General features: G+C 36.6%; 14 non-coding genes across 14 annotated transcripts; all 14 read left to right on the top strand.

Moving 5' to 3' along the window:
• Nucleotides 1-112: 112 nt before the first annotated feature.
• On the top strand, nt 113-186 carry TRNAN-AUU (transfer RNA asparagine (anticodon AUU)). Its single transcript has one exon. It is a non-coding gene; the product is annotated as a tRNA-Asn (tRNA).
• Nucleotides 187-1842: 1656 nt separating this feature from the next.
• TRNAT-AGU (transfer RNA threonine (anticodon AGU)) lies at nt 1843-1916 on the top strand. Its single transcript has one exon. It is a non-coding gene; the product is annotated as a tRNA-Thr (tRNA).
• Nucleotides 1917-3237: 1321 nt separating this feature from the next.
• On the top strand, nt 3238-3311 carry TRNAT-AGU (transfer RNA threonine (anticodon AGU)). Its single transcript has one exon. It is a non-coding gene; the product is annotated as a tRNA-Thr (tRNA).
• A 634-nt stretch (nt 3312-3945) lies between these two features.
• Nucleotides 3946-4019, top strand: TRNAT-AGU (transfer RNA threonine (anticodon AGU)). Its single transcript has one exon. It is a non-coding gene; the product is annotated as a tRNA-Thr (tRNA).
• Nucleotides 4020-4299: 280 nt separating this feature from the next.
• Nucleotides 4300-4373, top strand: TRNAT-AGU (transfer RNA threonine (anticodon AGU)). Its single transcript has one exon. It is a non-coding gene; the product is annotated as a tRNA-Thr (tRNA).
• A 638-nt stretch (nt 4374-5011) lies between these two features.
• TRNAT-AGU (transfer RNA threonine (anticodon AGU)) lies at nt 5012-5085 on the top strand. Its single transcript has one exon. It is a non-coding gene; the product is annotated as a tRNA-Thr (tRNA).
• A 279-nt stretch (nt 5086-5364) lies between these two features.
• Nucleotides 5365-5438, top strand: TRNAT-AGU (transfer RNA threonine (anticodon AGU)). The gene has a single exon. It is a non-coding gene; the product is annotated as a tRNA-Thr (tRNA).
• Nucleotides 5439-7448: 2010 nt separating this feature from the next.
• On the top strand, nt 7449-7522 carry TRNAT-AGU (transfer RNA threonine (anticodon AGU)). Its single transcript has one exon. It is a non-coding gene; the product is annotated as a tRNA-Thr (tRNA).
• A 1321-nt stretch (nt 7523-8843) lies between these two features.
• TRNAT-AGU (transfer RNA threonine (anticodon AGU)) lies at nt 8844-8917 on the top strand. Its single transcript has one exon. It is a non-coding gene; the product is annotated as a tRNA-Thr (tRNA).
• Nucleotides 8918-9551: 634 nt separating this feature from the next.
• TRNAT-AGU (transfer RNA threonine (anticodon AGU)) lies at nt 9552-9625 on the top strand. The gene has a single exon. It is a non-coding gene; the product is annotated as a tRNA-Thr (tRNA).
• A 634-nt stretch (nt 9626-10259) lies between these two features.
• On the top strand, nt 10260-10333 carry TRNAT-AGU (transfer RNA threonine (anticodon AGU)). The gene has a single exon. It is a non-coding gene; the product is annotated as a tRNA-Thr (tRNA).
• A 1321-nt stretch (nt 10334-11654) lies between these two features.
• TRNAT-AGU (transfer RNA threonine (anticodon AGU)) lies at nt 11655-11728 on the top strand. The gene has a single exon. It is a non-coding gene; the product is annotated as a tRNA-Thr (tRNA).
• A 634-nt stretch (nt 11729-12362) lies between these two features.
• TRNAT-AGU (transfer RNA threonine (anticodon AGU)) lies at nt 12363-12436 on the top strand. Its single transcript has one exon. It is a non-coding gene; the product is annotated as a tRNA-Thr (tRNA).
• Nucleotides 12437-13070: 634 nt separating this feature from the next.
• On the top strand, nt 13071-13144 carry TRNAT-AGU (transfer RNA threonine (anticodon AGU)). The gene has a single exon. It is a non-coding gene; the product is annotated as a tRNA-Thr (tRNA).
• The last annotated feature ends 583 nt before the right edge of the window (nt 13145-13727 follow it).

Genomic DNA, 13727 nt, shown 5'->3' with positions numbered 1-13727 from the left:
TATGGCTTAGATGGTTAAAACCTTTAGATTTATTCACTCTGGCTTATTTTGTTACCATTATACGAAGTTTAGAGAAGCAGGCAATTTTCAAGTAACACAGTAGCTTTCATGTGGTGCTGTGGCTTAGTTGGTTAAAGCGCCTGTCTATTAAACCGGAGAACCTGAGTTAAAATCTCAGCAGTGCCTTATTTTCATTCCGTTTTATGATCTTTGTGTGCAGGTTGCGGTTAAAGCATAGAAAAGTAAGATGTGCAAAACCTTTAGATTCATTCACTATGGCTTACTTTGTCATCATTATACAAAGTTTAAAGAAGTCGGTAATTTCCAAGTAACACAGCATCTAAAATGTGGTGCTGTGGCTTAGATGGTTAAAACCTTTAGATTTATTCACACTGGCTTATTTTGTTACCATTATACGAAGTTTAGAGAAGCAGGCAATTTTGAAGTAACACAGCAGCTTTCATGTGGTGCTGTGGCTTAGTTGAACAGGAGATCCTGAGTTCAAATCTCAGCAGTGTCTTATTTTCATTCCGTTTTCTGATCTTTGTGTGCAGGTTGCTGTTAATGCATAGAAAAGTAAGATGTGCAAAACCTTTAGATTCATTCACTCTGGCTTACTTTGTCATCATTATACAAAGTCTAAAGAAGTCGGTAATTTCCAAGTAACACAGCATCTAAAATGTGGTGCTATGGCTTAGATGGTTAAAACCTTTAGATTTATTCACTCTGGCTTATTTTGTTACCATTATACGAAGTTTAGAGAAGCAGGCAATTTTCAAGTAACACAGTAGCTTTCATGTGGTGCTGTGGCTTAGTTGGTTAAAGCGCCTGTCTAGTAAACAGGAGATCCTGAGTTAAAATCTCACCAGTGCCTTATTTTCATTCCGTTTTCTGATCTTTGTGTGCAGGTTGCGGTTAAAGCATAGAAAAGTAAGATGTGCAAAACCTTTAGATTCATTCACTATGGCTTATTTTGTCATCATTATACAAAGTTTAAAGAAGTCGGTAATTTCCAAGTAACACAGCATCTAAAATGTGGTGCTATGGCTTAGATGGTTAAAACCTTTAGATTTATTCACTCTGGCTTATTTTGTTACCATTATACGAAGTTTACAGAAGCAGGCAATTTTCAAGTAACACAGTAGCTTTCATGTGGTGCTGTGGCTTACTTGGTTAAAGCGCCTGTCTAGTAAACAGGAGATCCTGAGTTAAAATCTCAGCAGTGCCTTATTTTCATTCCGTTTTATGATCTTTGTGTGCAGGTTGCGGTTAAAGCATAGAAAAGTAAGATGTGCAAAACCTTTAGATTCATTCACTATGGCTTACTTTGTCATCATTATACAAAGTTTAAAGAAGTCGGTAATTTCCAAGTAACACAGCATCTAAAATGTGGTGCTGTGGCTTAGATGGTTAAAACCTTTAGAATTATTCACACTGGCTTATTTTGTTACCATTATATGAAGTTTAGAGAAGCAGGCAATTTTGAAGTAACACAGCAGCTTTCATGTGGTGCTGTGGCTTAGTTGAACAGGAGATCCTGAGTTCAAATCTCAGCAGTGTCTTATTTTCATTGCGTTTTCTGATCTTTGTGTGCAGGTTGCTGTTAAAGCATAGAAAAGTAAGATGTGCAAAACCTTTAGATTCATTCACTCTGGCTTACTTTGTCATCATTATACAAAGTCTAAAGAAGTCGGTAATTTCCAAGTAACACAGCATCTAAAATGTGGTGCTGTGGCTTAGATGGTTAAAACCTTTAGATTTATTCACTCTGGCTTATTTTGTTACCATTATACGAAGTTTAGAGAAGCAGGCAATTTTCAAGTAAATCAGTAGCTTTCATGTGGTGCTGTGGCTTAGTTGGTTAAAGCGCCTGTCTAGTAAACAGGAGGTCCTGAGTTCAAATCTCAGCAGTGTCTTATTTTCATTCCGTTTTATGATCTTTGTGTGCAGGTTGCGGTTAAAGCATAGAAAAGTAAGATGTGCAAAACCTTTAGATTCATTTACTATGGCTTACTTTGTCATCATTATACAGAGTTTAAAGAAGTCGGTAATTTCCAAGTAACACAGCATCTAAAATGTGGTGCTGTGGCTTAGATGGTTAAAACCTTTAGATTTATTCACTCTGGCTTAATTTGTTACCATTATACGAAGTTTAGAGAAGCAGACAATTTTCAAGTAACACGGTAGCTTTCATGTGGTGCTGTGGCTTAGTTGGTCAAAGCGCCTGTCTAGTAAACAGGAGATCCTAAGTTCAAATCTCAGCAGTGCCTTATTTTCATTCCGTTTTATGATCTTTGTGTGCAGGTTGCGGTTAAAGCATAGAAAAGTAAGATGTGCAAAACCTTTAGATTCATTCACTATGGCTTACTTTGTCATCATTATACAAAGTTTAAAGAAGTCGGTAATTTCCAAGTAACACAGCATCTAAAATGTGGTGCTATGGCTTAGATGGTTAAAACCTTTAGATTTATTCACTCTGGCTTATTTTGTTACCATTATACGAAGTTTAGAGAAGCAGGCAATTTTCAAGTAACACAGTAGCTTTCATGTGGTGCTGTGGCTTAGTTGGTTAAAGCGCCTGTCTAGTAAACAGGAGATCCTGAGTTAAAATCTCAGCAGTGCCTTATTTTCATTCCGTTTTATGATCTTTGTGTGCAGGTTGCGGTTAAAGCATAGAAAAGTAAGATGTGCAAAACCTTTAGATTCATTCACTATGGCTTACTTTGTCATCATTATACAAAGTTTAAAGAAGTCGGTAATTTCCAAGTACACAGCATCTAAAATGTGGTGCTGTGGCTTAGATGGTTAAAACCTTTAGATTTATTCACACTGGCTTATTTTGTTACCATTATACGAAGTTTAGAGAAGCAGGCAATTTTGAAGTAACACAGCAGCTTTCATGTGGTGCTGTGGCTTAGTTGAACAGGAGATCCTGAGTTCAAATCTCAGCAGTGTCTTATTTTCATTCCGTTTTCTGATCTTTGTGTGCAGGTTGCTGTTAATGCATAGAAAAGTAAGATGTGCAAAACCTTTAGATTCATTCACTCTGGCTTACTTTGTCATCATTATACAAAGTCTAAAGAAGTCGGTAATTTCCAAGTAACACAGCATCTAAAATGTGGTGCTATGGCTTAGATGGTTAAAACCTTTAGATTTATTCACTCTGGCTTATTTTGTTACCATTATACGAAGTTTAGAGAAGCAGGCAATTTTCAAGTAAATCAGTAGCTTTCATGTGGTGCTGTGGCTTAGTTGGTTAAAGCGCCTGTCTAGTAAACAGGAGATCCTGAGTTCAAATCTCAGCAGTGCCTTATTTTCATTCCGTTTTCTGATCTTTGTGTGCAGGTTGCTGTTAAAGCATAGAAAAGTAAGATGTGCAAAATCTTTAGATTTATTCACTCTGGCTTACTTTGTCATCATTATACAGAGTTTAAAGAAGTCGGTAATTTCCAAGTAACACAGCATCTAAAATGTGGTGCTGTGGCTTAGATGGTTAAAACCTTTAGATTTATTCACTCTGGCTTAATTTGTTACCATTATACGAAGTTTAGAGAAGCAGACAATTTTCAAGTAACACAGTAGCTTTCATGTGGTGCTGTGGCTTAGTTGGTTAAAGCGCCTGTCTAGTAAATAGGAGATCCTGAGTTAAAATCTCAGCAGTGCCTTATTTTCATTCTTTTTTATGATCTTTGTGTGCAGGTTGCGGTTAAAGCATAGAAAAGTAAGATGTGCAAAATCTTTAGATTCATTCACTCTGGCTTACTTTGTCATCATTATACAAAGTTTAAAGAAGTCGGTAATTTCCAAGTAACACAGCATCTAAAATGTGGTGCTGTGGCTTAGATGGTTAAAACCTTTAGATTTATTCACTCTGGCTTAATTTGTTACCATTATACGAAGTTTAGAGAAGCAGACAATTTTCAAGTAACACAGTAGCTTTCATGTGGTGCTGTGGCTTAGTTGGTCAAAGCGCCTGTCTAGTAAACAGGAGATCCTGAGTTCAAATCTCAGCAGTGCCTTATTTTCATTCCGTTTTATGATCTTTGTGTGCAGGTTGCTGTTAAAGCATAGAAAAGTAAGATGTGCAAAATCTTTAGATTCATTCACTCTGGCTTACTTTGTCATCAGTATACAAAGTTTAAAGAAGTTGGTAATTTCCAAGTAACACAGCATCTAAAATGTGGTGCTGTGGCTTAGATGGTTAAAACCTTTAGATTTATTCACTCTGGCTTAATTTGTTACCATTATACGAAGTTTAGAGAAGCAGGCAATTTTCAACTAACACAGTAGCTTTCATGTGGTGCTGTGGCTTAGTTGGTCAAAGCGCCTGTCTAGTAAACAGGAGATCCTGAGTTCAAATCTCAGCAGTGCCTTATTTTCATTCTGTTTTAGGATCTTTGTTTGAAGTTTGCTGTTAAAGCATAGAAAATAAAATGTGCAGAACCTTTAGATTCATTCACTATGGCTTACTTTGTCATCATTACAGTATACAAAGTTTAAAGAAGTCGGTAATTTCCAAGTAACACAGCATCTAAAATGTGGTGCTGTGGCTTAGATGGTTAAAACCTTTAGATTTATTCACTCTGGCTTAATTTGTTACTATTATACGAAGTTTAGAGAAGCAGACAATTTTCAAGTAACGCAGTAGCTTTCATGTGGTGCTGTGGCTTAGTTGGTTAAAGTGCCTGTCTAGTAAACAGGAGATCCTGAGTTAAAATCTCAGCAGTGCCTTATTTTCATTCCGTTTTATGATCTTTGTGTGCAGGTTGCGGTTAAAGCATAGAAAAGTAAGATGTGCAAAACCTTTAGATTCATTCACTATGGCTTACTTTGTCATCATTATACAAAGTTTAAAGAAGTCGGTAATTTCCAAGTAACACAGCATCTAAAATGTGGTGCTATGGCTTAGATGGTTAAAACCTTTAGATTTATTCACTCTGGCTTATTTTGTTACCATTATACGAAGTTTAGAGAAGCAGGCAATTTTCAACTAACACAGTAGCTTTCATGTGGTGCTGTGGCTTAGTTGGTCAAAGCGCCTGTCTAGTAAACAGGAGATCCTGAGTTCAAATCTCAGCAGTGCCTTATTTTCATTCTGTTTTAGGATCTTTGTTTGAAGTTTGCTGTTAAAGCATAGAAAATAAAATGTGCAGAACCTTTAGATTCATTCACTATGGCTTACTTTGTCATCATTATACAAAGTTTAAAGAAGTCGGTAATTTCCAAGTAACACAGCATCTAAAATGTGGTGCTGTGGCTTAGATGGTTAAAACCTTTAGATTTATTCACTCTGGCTTAATTTGTTACCATTATACGAAGTTTAGAGAAGCAGACAATTTTCAAGTAACACGGTAGCTTTCATGTGGTGCTGTGGCTTAGTTGGTCAAAGCGCCTGTCTAGTAAACAGGAGATCCTGAGTTCAAATCTCAGCAGTGCCTTATTTTCATTCCGTTTTCTGATCTTTGTGTGCAGGTTGCGGTTAAAGCATAGAAAAGTAAGATGTGCAAAACCTTTAGATTCATTCACTATGGCTTACTTTGTCATCATTATACAAAGTTTAAAGAAGTCGGTAATTTCCAAGTAACACAGCATCTAAAATGTGGTGCTATGGCTTAGATGGTTAAAACCTTTAGATTTATTCACTCTGGCTTATTTTGTTACCATTATACGAAGTTTAGAGAAGCAGGCAATTTTCAAGTAACACAGTAGCTTTCATGTGGTGCTGTGGCTTAGTTGGTTAAAGCGCCTGTCTAGTAAACAGGAGATCCTGAGTTAAAATCTCAGCAGTGCCTTATTTTCATTCCGTTTTATGATCTTTGTGTGCAGGTTGCGGTTAAAGCATAGAAAAGTAAGATGTGCAAAACCTTTAGATTCATTCACTATGGCTTACTTTGTCATCATTATACAAAGTTTAAAGAAGTCGGTAATTTCCAAGTAACACAGCATCTAAAATGTGGTGCTGTGGCTTAGATGGTTAAAACCTTTAGATTTATTCACACTGGCTTATTTTGTTACCATTATACGAAGTTTAGAGAAGCAGGAAATTTTGAAGTAACACAGCAGCTTTCATGTGGTGCTGTGGCTTAGTTGAACAGGAGATCCTGAGTTCAAATCTCAGCAGTGTCTTATTTTCATTCCGTTTTCTGATCTTTGTGTGCAGGTTGCTGTTAATGCATAGAAAAGTAAGATGTGCAAAACCTTTAGATTCATTCACTCTGGCTTACTTTGTCATCATTATACAAAGTCTAAAGAAGTCGGTAATTTCCAAGTAACACAGCATCTAAAATGTGGTGCTATGGCTTAGATGGTTAAAACCTTTAGATTTATTCACTCTGGCTTATTTTGTTACCATTATACGAAGTTTAGAGAAGCAGGCAATTTTCAAGTAACACAGTAGCTTTCATGTGGTGCTGTGGCTTAGTTGGTTAAAGCGCCTGTCTAGTAAACAGGAGATCCTGAGTTAAAATCTCACCAGTGCCTTATTTTCATTCCGTTTTCTGATCTTTGTGTGCAGGTTGCGGTTAAAGCATAGAAAAGTAAGATGTGCAAAACCTTTAGATTCATTCACTATGGCTTATTTTGTCATCATTATACAAAGTTTAAAGAAGTCGGTAATTTCCAAGTAACACAGCATCTAAAATGTGGTGCTATGGCTTAGATGGTTAAAACCTTTAGATTTATTCACGCTGGCTTATTTTGTTACCATTATACGAAGTTTAGAGAAGCAGGCAATTTTCAAGTAACACAGTAGCTTTCATGTGGTGCTGTGGCTTACTTGGTTAAAGCGCCTGTCTAGTAAACAGGAGATCCTGAGTTAAAATCTCAGCAGTGCCTTATTTTCATTCCGTTTTATGATCTTTGTGTGCAGGTTGCGGTTAAAGCATAGAAAAGTAAGATGTGCAAAACCTTTAGATTCATTCACTATGGCTTACTTTGTCATCATTATACAAAGTTTAAAGAAGTCGGTAATTTCCAAGTAACACAGCATCTAAAATGTGGTGCTGTGGCTTAGATGGTTAAAACCTTTAGAATTATTCACACTGGCTTATTTTGTTACCATTATATGAAGTTTAGAGAAGCAGGCAATTTTGAAGTAACACAGCAGCTTTCATGTGGTGCTGTGGCTTAGTTGAACAGGAGATCCTGAGTTCAAATCTCAGCAGTGTCTTATTTTCATTGCGTTTTCTGATCTTTGTGTGCAGGTTGCTGTTAAAGCATAGAAAAGTAAGATGTGCAAAACCTTTAGATTCATTCACTCTGGCTTACTTTGTCATCATTATACAAAGTCTAAAGAAGTCGGTAATTTCCAAGTAACACAGCATCTAAAATGTGGTGCTATGGCTTAGATGGTTAAAACCTTTAGATTTATTCACTCTGGCTTATTTTGTTACCATTATACGAAGTTTAGAGAAGCAGGCAATTTTCAAGTAAATCAGTAGCTTTCGTGTGGTGCTGTGGCTTAGTTGGTTAAAGCGCCTGTCTAGTAAACAGGAGGTCCTGAGTTCAAATCTCAGCAGTGTCTTATTTTCATTCCGTTTTATGATCTTTGTGTGCAGGTTGCGGTTAAAGCATAGAAAAGTAAGATGTGCAAAACCTTTAGATTCATTCACTATGGCTTACTTTGTCATCATTATACAGAGTTTAAAGAAGTCGGTAATTTCCAAGTAACACAGCATCTAAAATGTGGTGCTGTGGCTTAGATGGTTAAAACCTTTAGATTTATTCACTCTGGCTTAATTTGTTACCATTATACGAAGTTTAGAGAAGCAGACAATTTTCAAGTAACACGGTAGCTTTCATGTGGTGCTGTGGCTTAGTTGGTCAAAGCGCCTGTCTAGTAAACAGGAGATCCTAAGTTCAAATCTCAGCAGTGCCTTATTTTCATTCCGTTTTATGATCTTTGTGTGCAGGTTGCGGTTAAAGCATAGAAAAGTAAGATGTGCAAAACCTTTAGATTCATTCACTATGGCTTACTTTGTCATCATTATACAAAGTTTAAAGAAGTCGGTAATTTCCAAGTAACACAGCATCTAAAATGTGGTGCTATGGCTTAGATGGTTAAAACCTTTAGATTTATTCACTCTGGCTTATTTTGTTACCATTATACGAAGTTTAGAGAAGCAGGCAATTTTCAAGTAACACAGTAGCTTTCATGTGGTGCTGTGGCTTAGTTGGTTAAAGCGCCTGTCTAGTAAACAGGAGATCCTGAGTTAAAATCTCAGCAGTGCCTTATTTTCATTCCGTTTTATGATCTTTGTGTGCAGGTTGCGGTTAAAGCATAGAAAAGTAAGATGTGCAAAACCTTTAGATTCATTCACTATGGCTTACTTTGTCATCATTATACAAAGTTTAAAGAAGTCGGTAATTTCCAAGTACACAGCATCTAAAATGTGGTGCTGTGGCTTAGATGGTTAAAACCTTTAGATTTATTCACACTGGCTTATTTTGTTACCATTATACGAAGTTTAGAGAAGCAGGCAATTTTGAAGTAACACAGCAGCTTTCATGTGGTGCTGTGGCTTAGTTGAACAGGAGATCCTGAGTTCAAATCTCAGCAGTGTCTTATTTTCATTCCGTTTTCTGATCTTTGTGTGCAGGTTGCTGTTAATGCATAGAAAAGTAAGATGTGCAAAACCTTTAGATTCATTCACTCTGGCTTACTTTGTCATCATTATACAAAGTCTAAAGAAGTCGGTAATTTCCAAGTAACACAGCATCTAAAATGTGGTGCTATGGCTTAGATGGTTAAAACCTTTAGATTTATTCACTCTGGCTTATTTTGTTACCATTATACGAAGTTTAGAGAAGCAGGCAATTTTCAAGTAAATCAGTAGCTTTCATGTGGTGCTGTGGCTTAGTTGGTTAAAGCGCCTGTCTAGTAAACAGGAGATCCTGAGTTCAAATCTCAGCAGTGCCTTATTTTCATTCCGTTTTCTGATCTTTGTGTGCAGGTTGCTGTTAAAGCATAGAAAAGTAAGATGTGCAAAATCTTTAGATTTATTCACTCTGGCTTACTTTGTCATCATTATACAGAGTTTAAAGAAGTCGGTAATTTCCAAGTAACACAGCATCTAAAATGTGGTGCTGTGGCTTAGATGGTTAAAACCTTTAGATTTATTCACTCTGGCTTAATTTGTTACCATTATACGAAGTTTAGAGAAGCAGACAATTTTCAAGTAACACAGTAGCTTTCATGTGGTGCTGTGGCTTAGTTGGTTAAAGCGCCTGTCTAGTAAATAGGAGATCCTGAGTTAAAATCTCAGCAGTGCCTTATTTTCATTCCGTTTTATGATCTTTGTGTGCAGGTTGCGGTTAAAGCATAGAAAAGTAAGATGTGCAAAACCTTTAGATTCATTCACTATGGCTTACTTTGTCATCATTATACAGAGTTTAAAGAAGTCGGTAATTTCCAAGTAACACAGCATCTAAAATGTGGTGCTGTGGCTTAGATGGTTAAAACCTTTAGATTTATTCACTCTGGCTTAATTTGTTACCATTATACGAAGTTTAGAGAAGCAGACAATTTTCAAGTAACACGGTAGCTTTCATGTGGTGCTGTGGCTTAGTTGGTCAAAGCGCCTGTCTAGTAAACAGGAGATCCTGAGTTCAAATCTCAGCAGTGCCTTATTTTCATTCCGTTTTATGATCTTTGTGTGCAGGTTGCGGTTAAAGCATAGAAAAGTAAGATGTGCAAAACCTTTAGATTCATTCACTATGGCTTACTTTGTCATCATTATACAAAGTTTAAAGAAGTCTGTAATTTCCAAGTAACACAGCATCTAAAATGTGGTGCTATATCTTAGATGGTTAAAACCTTTAGATTTATTCACTCTGGCTTATTTTGTTACCATTATACGAAGTTTAGAGAAGCAGGCAATTTTCAAGTAACACAGTAGCTTTCATGTGGTGCTGTGGCTTAGTTGGTTAAAGCGCCTGTCTAGTAAACAGGAGATCCTGAGTTAAAATCTCAGCAGTGCCTTATTTTCATTCCGTTTTATGATCTTTGTGTGCAGGTTGCGGTTAAAGCATAGAAAAGTAAGATGTGCAAAATCTTTAGATTCATTCACTCTGGCTTACTTTGTCATCATTATACAGAGTTTAAAGAAGTCGGTAATTTCCAAGTAACACAGCATCTAAAATGTGGTGCTGTGGCTTAGATGGTTAAAACCTTTAGATTTATTCACTCTGGCTTAATTTGTTACCATAATACGAAGTTTAGAGAAGCAGGCAATTTTCAAGTAAATCAGTAGCTTTCGTGTGGTGCTGTGGCTTAGTTGGTTAAAGCGCCTGTCTAGTAAACAGGAGGTCCTGAGTTCAAATCTCAGCAGTGTCTTATTTTCATTCCGTTTTATGATCTTTGTGTGCAGGTTGCGGTTAAAGCATAGAAAAGTAAGATGTGCAAAACCTTTAGATTCATTCACTATGGCTTACTTTGTCATCATTATACAGAGTTTAAAGAAGTCGGTAATTTCCAAGTAACACAGCATCTAAAATGTGGTGCTGTGGCTTAGATGGTTAAAACCTTTAGATTTATTCACTCTGGCTTAATTTGTTACCATTATACGAAGTTTAGAGAAGCAGACAATTTTCAAGTAACACGGTAGCTTTCATGTGGTGCTGTGGCTTAGTTGGTCAAAGCGCCTGTCTAGTAAACAGGAGATCCTAAGTTCAAATCTCAGCAGTGCCTTATTTTCATTCCGTTTTATGATCTTTGTGTGCAGGTTGCGGTTAAAGCATAGAAAAGTAAGATGTGCAAAACCTTTAGATTCATTCACTATGGCTTACTTTGTCATCATTATACAAAGTTTAAAGAAGTCGGTAATTTCCAAGTAACACAGCATCTAAAATGTGGTGCTATGGCTTAGATGGTTAAAACCTTTAGATTTATTCACTCTGGCTTATTTTGTTACCATTATACGAAGTTTAGAGAAGCAGGCAATTTTCAAGTAACACAGTAGCTTTCATGTGGTGCTGTGGCTTAGTTGGTTAAAGCGCCTGTCTAGTAAACAGGAGATCCTGAGTTAAAATCTCAGCAGTGCCTTATTTTCATTCCGTTTTATGATCTTTGTGTGCAGGTTGCGGTTAAAGCATAGAAAAGTAAGATGTGCAAAACCTTTAGATTCATTCACTATGGCTTACTTTGTCATCATTATACAAAGTTTAAAGAAGTCGGTAATTTCCAAGTACACAGCATCTAAAATGTGGTGCTGTGGCTTAGATGGTTAAAACCTTTAGATTTATTCACACTGGCTTATTTTGTTACCATTATACGAAGTTTAGAGAAGCAGGCAATTTTGAAGTAACACAGCAGCTTTCATGTGGTGCTGTGGCTTAGTTGAACAGGAGATCCTGAGTTCAAATCTCAGCAGTGTCTTATTTTCATTCCGTTTTCTGATCTTTGTGTGCAGGTTGCTGTTAATGCATAGAAAAGTAAGATGTGCAAAACCTTTAGATTCATTCACTCTGGCTTACTTTGTCATCATTATACAAAGTCTAAAGAAGTCGGTAATTTCCAAGTAACACAGCATCTAAAATGTGGTGCTATGGCTTAGATGGTTAAAACCTTTAGATTTATTCACTCTGGCTTATTTTGTTACCATTATACGAAGTTTAGAGAAGCAGGCAATTTTCAAGTAAATCAGTAGCTTTCATGTGGTGCTGTGGCTTAGTTGGTTAAAGCGCCTGTCTAGTAAACAGGAGATCCTGAGTTCAAATCTCAGCAGTGCCTTATTTTCATTCCGTTTTCTGATCTTTGTGTGCAGGTTGCTGTTAAAGCATAGAAAAGTAAGATGTGCAAAATCTTTAGATTTATTCACTCTGGCTTACTTTGTCATCATTATACAGAGTTTAAAGAAGTCGGTAATTTCCAAGTAACACAGCATCTAAAATGTGGTGCTGTGGCTTAGATGGTTAAAACCTTTAGATTTATTCACTCTGGCTTAATTTGTTACCATTATACGAAGTTTAGAGAAGCAGACAATTTTCAAGTAACACAGTAGCTTTCATGTGGTGCTGTGGCTTAGTTGGTTAAAGCGCCTGTCTAGTAAATAGGAGATCCTGAGTTAAAATCTCAGCAGTGCCTTATTTTCATTCCGTTTTATGATCTTTGTGTGCAGGTTGCGGTTAAAGCATAGAAAAGTAAGATGTGCAAAACCTTTAGATTCATTCACTATGGCTTACTTTGTCATCATTATACAGAGTTTAAAGAAGTCGGTAATTTCCAAGTAACACAGCATCTAAAATGTGGTGCTGTGGCTTAGATGGTTAAAACCTTTAGATTTATTCACTCTGGCTTAATTTGTTACCATTATACGAAGTTTAGAGAAGCAGACAATTTTCAAGTAACACGGTAGCTTTCATGTGGTGCTGTGGCTTAGTTGGTCAAAGCGCCTGTCTAGTAAACAGGAGATCCTGAGTTCAAATCTCAGCAGTGCCTTATTTTCATTCCGTTTTATGATCTTTGTGTGCAGGTTGCGGTTAAAGCATAGAAAAGTAAGATGTGCAAAACCTTTAGATTCATTCACTATGGCTTACTTTGTCATCATTATACAAAGTTTAAAGAAGTCTGTAATTTCCAAGTAACACAGCATCTAAAATGTGGTGCTATATCTTAGATGGTTAAAACCTTTAGATTTATTCACTCTGGCTTATTTTGTTACCATTATACGAAGTTTAGAGAAGCAGGCAATTTTCAAGTAACACAGTAGCTTTCATGTGGTGCTGTGGCTTAGTTGGTTAAAGCGCCTGTCTAGTAAACAGGAGATCCTGAGTTAAAATCTCAGCAGTGCCTTATTTTCATTCCGTTTTATGATCTTTGTGTGCAGGTTGCGGTTAAAGCATAGAAAAGTAAGATGTGCAAAATCTTTAGATTCATTCACTCTGGCTTACTTTGTCATCATTATACAGAGTTTAAAGAAGTCGGTAATTTCCAAGTAACACAGCATCTAAAATGTGGTGCTGTGGCTTAGATGGTTAAAACCTTTAGATTTATTCACTCTGGCTTAATTTGTTACCATAATACGAAGTTTAGAGAAGCAGACAATTTTCAAGTAACACAGCGACTTTCATGTGGTGCTGTGGCTTAGTTGGTCAAAGCGCCTGTCTAGTAAACAGGAGATCCTGAGTTCAAATCTCAGCAGTGCCTTATTTTCATTCCGTTTTATGATCTTTGTGTGAAGGTTGCGGTTAAAGCATAGAAAAGTCAGATGTGCAAAACCTTTAGATTCATTCACTCTGGCTTACTTTGTCATCATTATACAAAGTTTAAAGAATTCGGTAATTTCCAAGTAACACAGCATCTAAAATGTGGTGCTGTGGCTTAGATGGTTAAAACCTTTAGATTTATTCACTCTGGCTTATTTTGTTACCATTATACGAAGTTTAGAGAAGCAGGCAATTTTCAAGTAACACAGTAGCTTTCATGTGGTGCTCTGGCTTAGTTGGTCAAAGTGCCTGTCTAGTAAACAGGAGATCCTGAGTTCAAATCTCAGCAGTGCCTTAGCTTTATTCTGTTTTATGATCTTTTCATGCAGTTTTCTGTTGAAGCATGAAAAAGTACTGTAAGTTGTGCAAAACCTTTAGATTCATTCACTCTGGCTCTCTTGGTCATCAATATACAAAGTTTAAAGTTGCACTCCATTTCAGAAGAGCACAGATTAAAAAAAAAAATCCCCTTCTTTTTTATTATTCATTTTATGCTGTGGCTTAGATGGTTAAACCTTTAGATT

Source organism: Crinia signifera, chromosome 11 (assembly GCF_055691185.1).
Source record: "Crinia signifera chromosome 11, ASM5569118v1, whole genome shotgun sequence".
NCBI lineage: Eukaryota > Metazoa > Chordata > Amphibia > Anura > Myobatrachidae > Crinia > Crinia signifera.
Note: the sequence above shows the minus strand (reverse complement) of the source record. Positions and strands in the feature narration are given on the sequence as shown.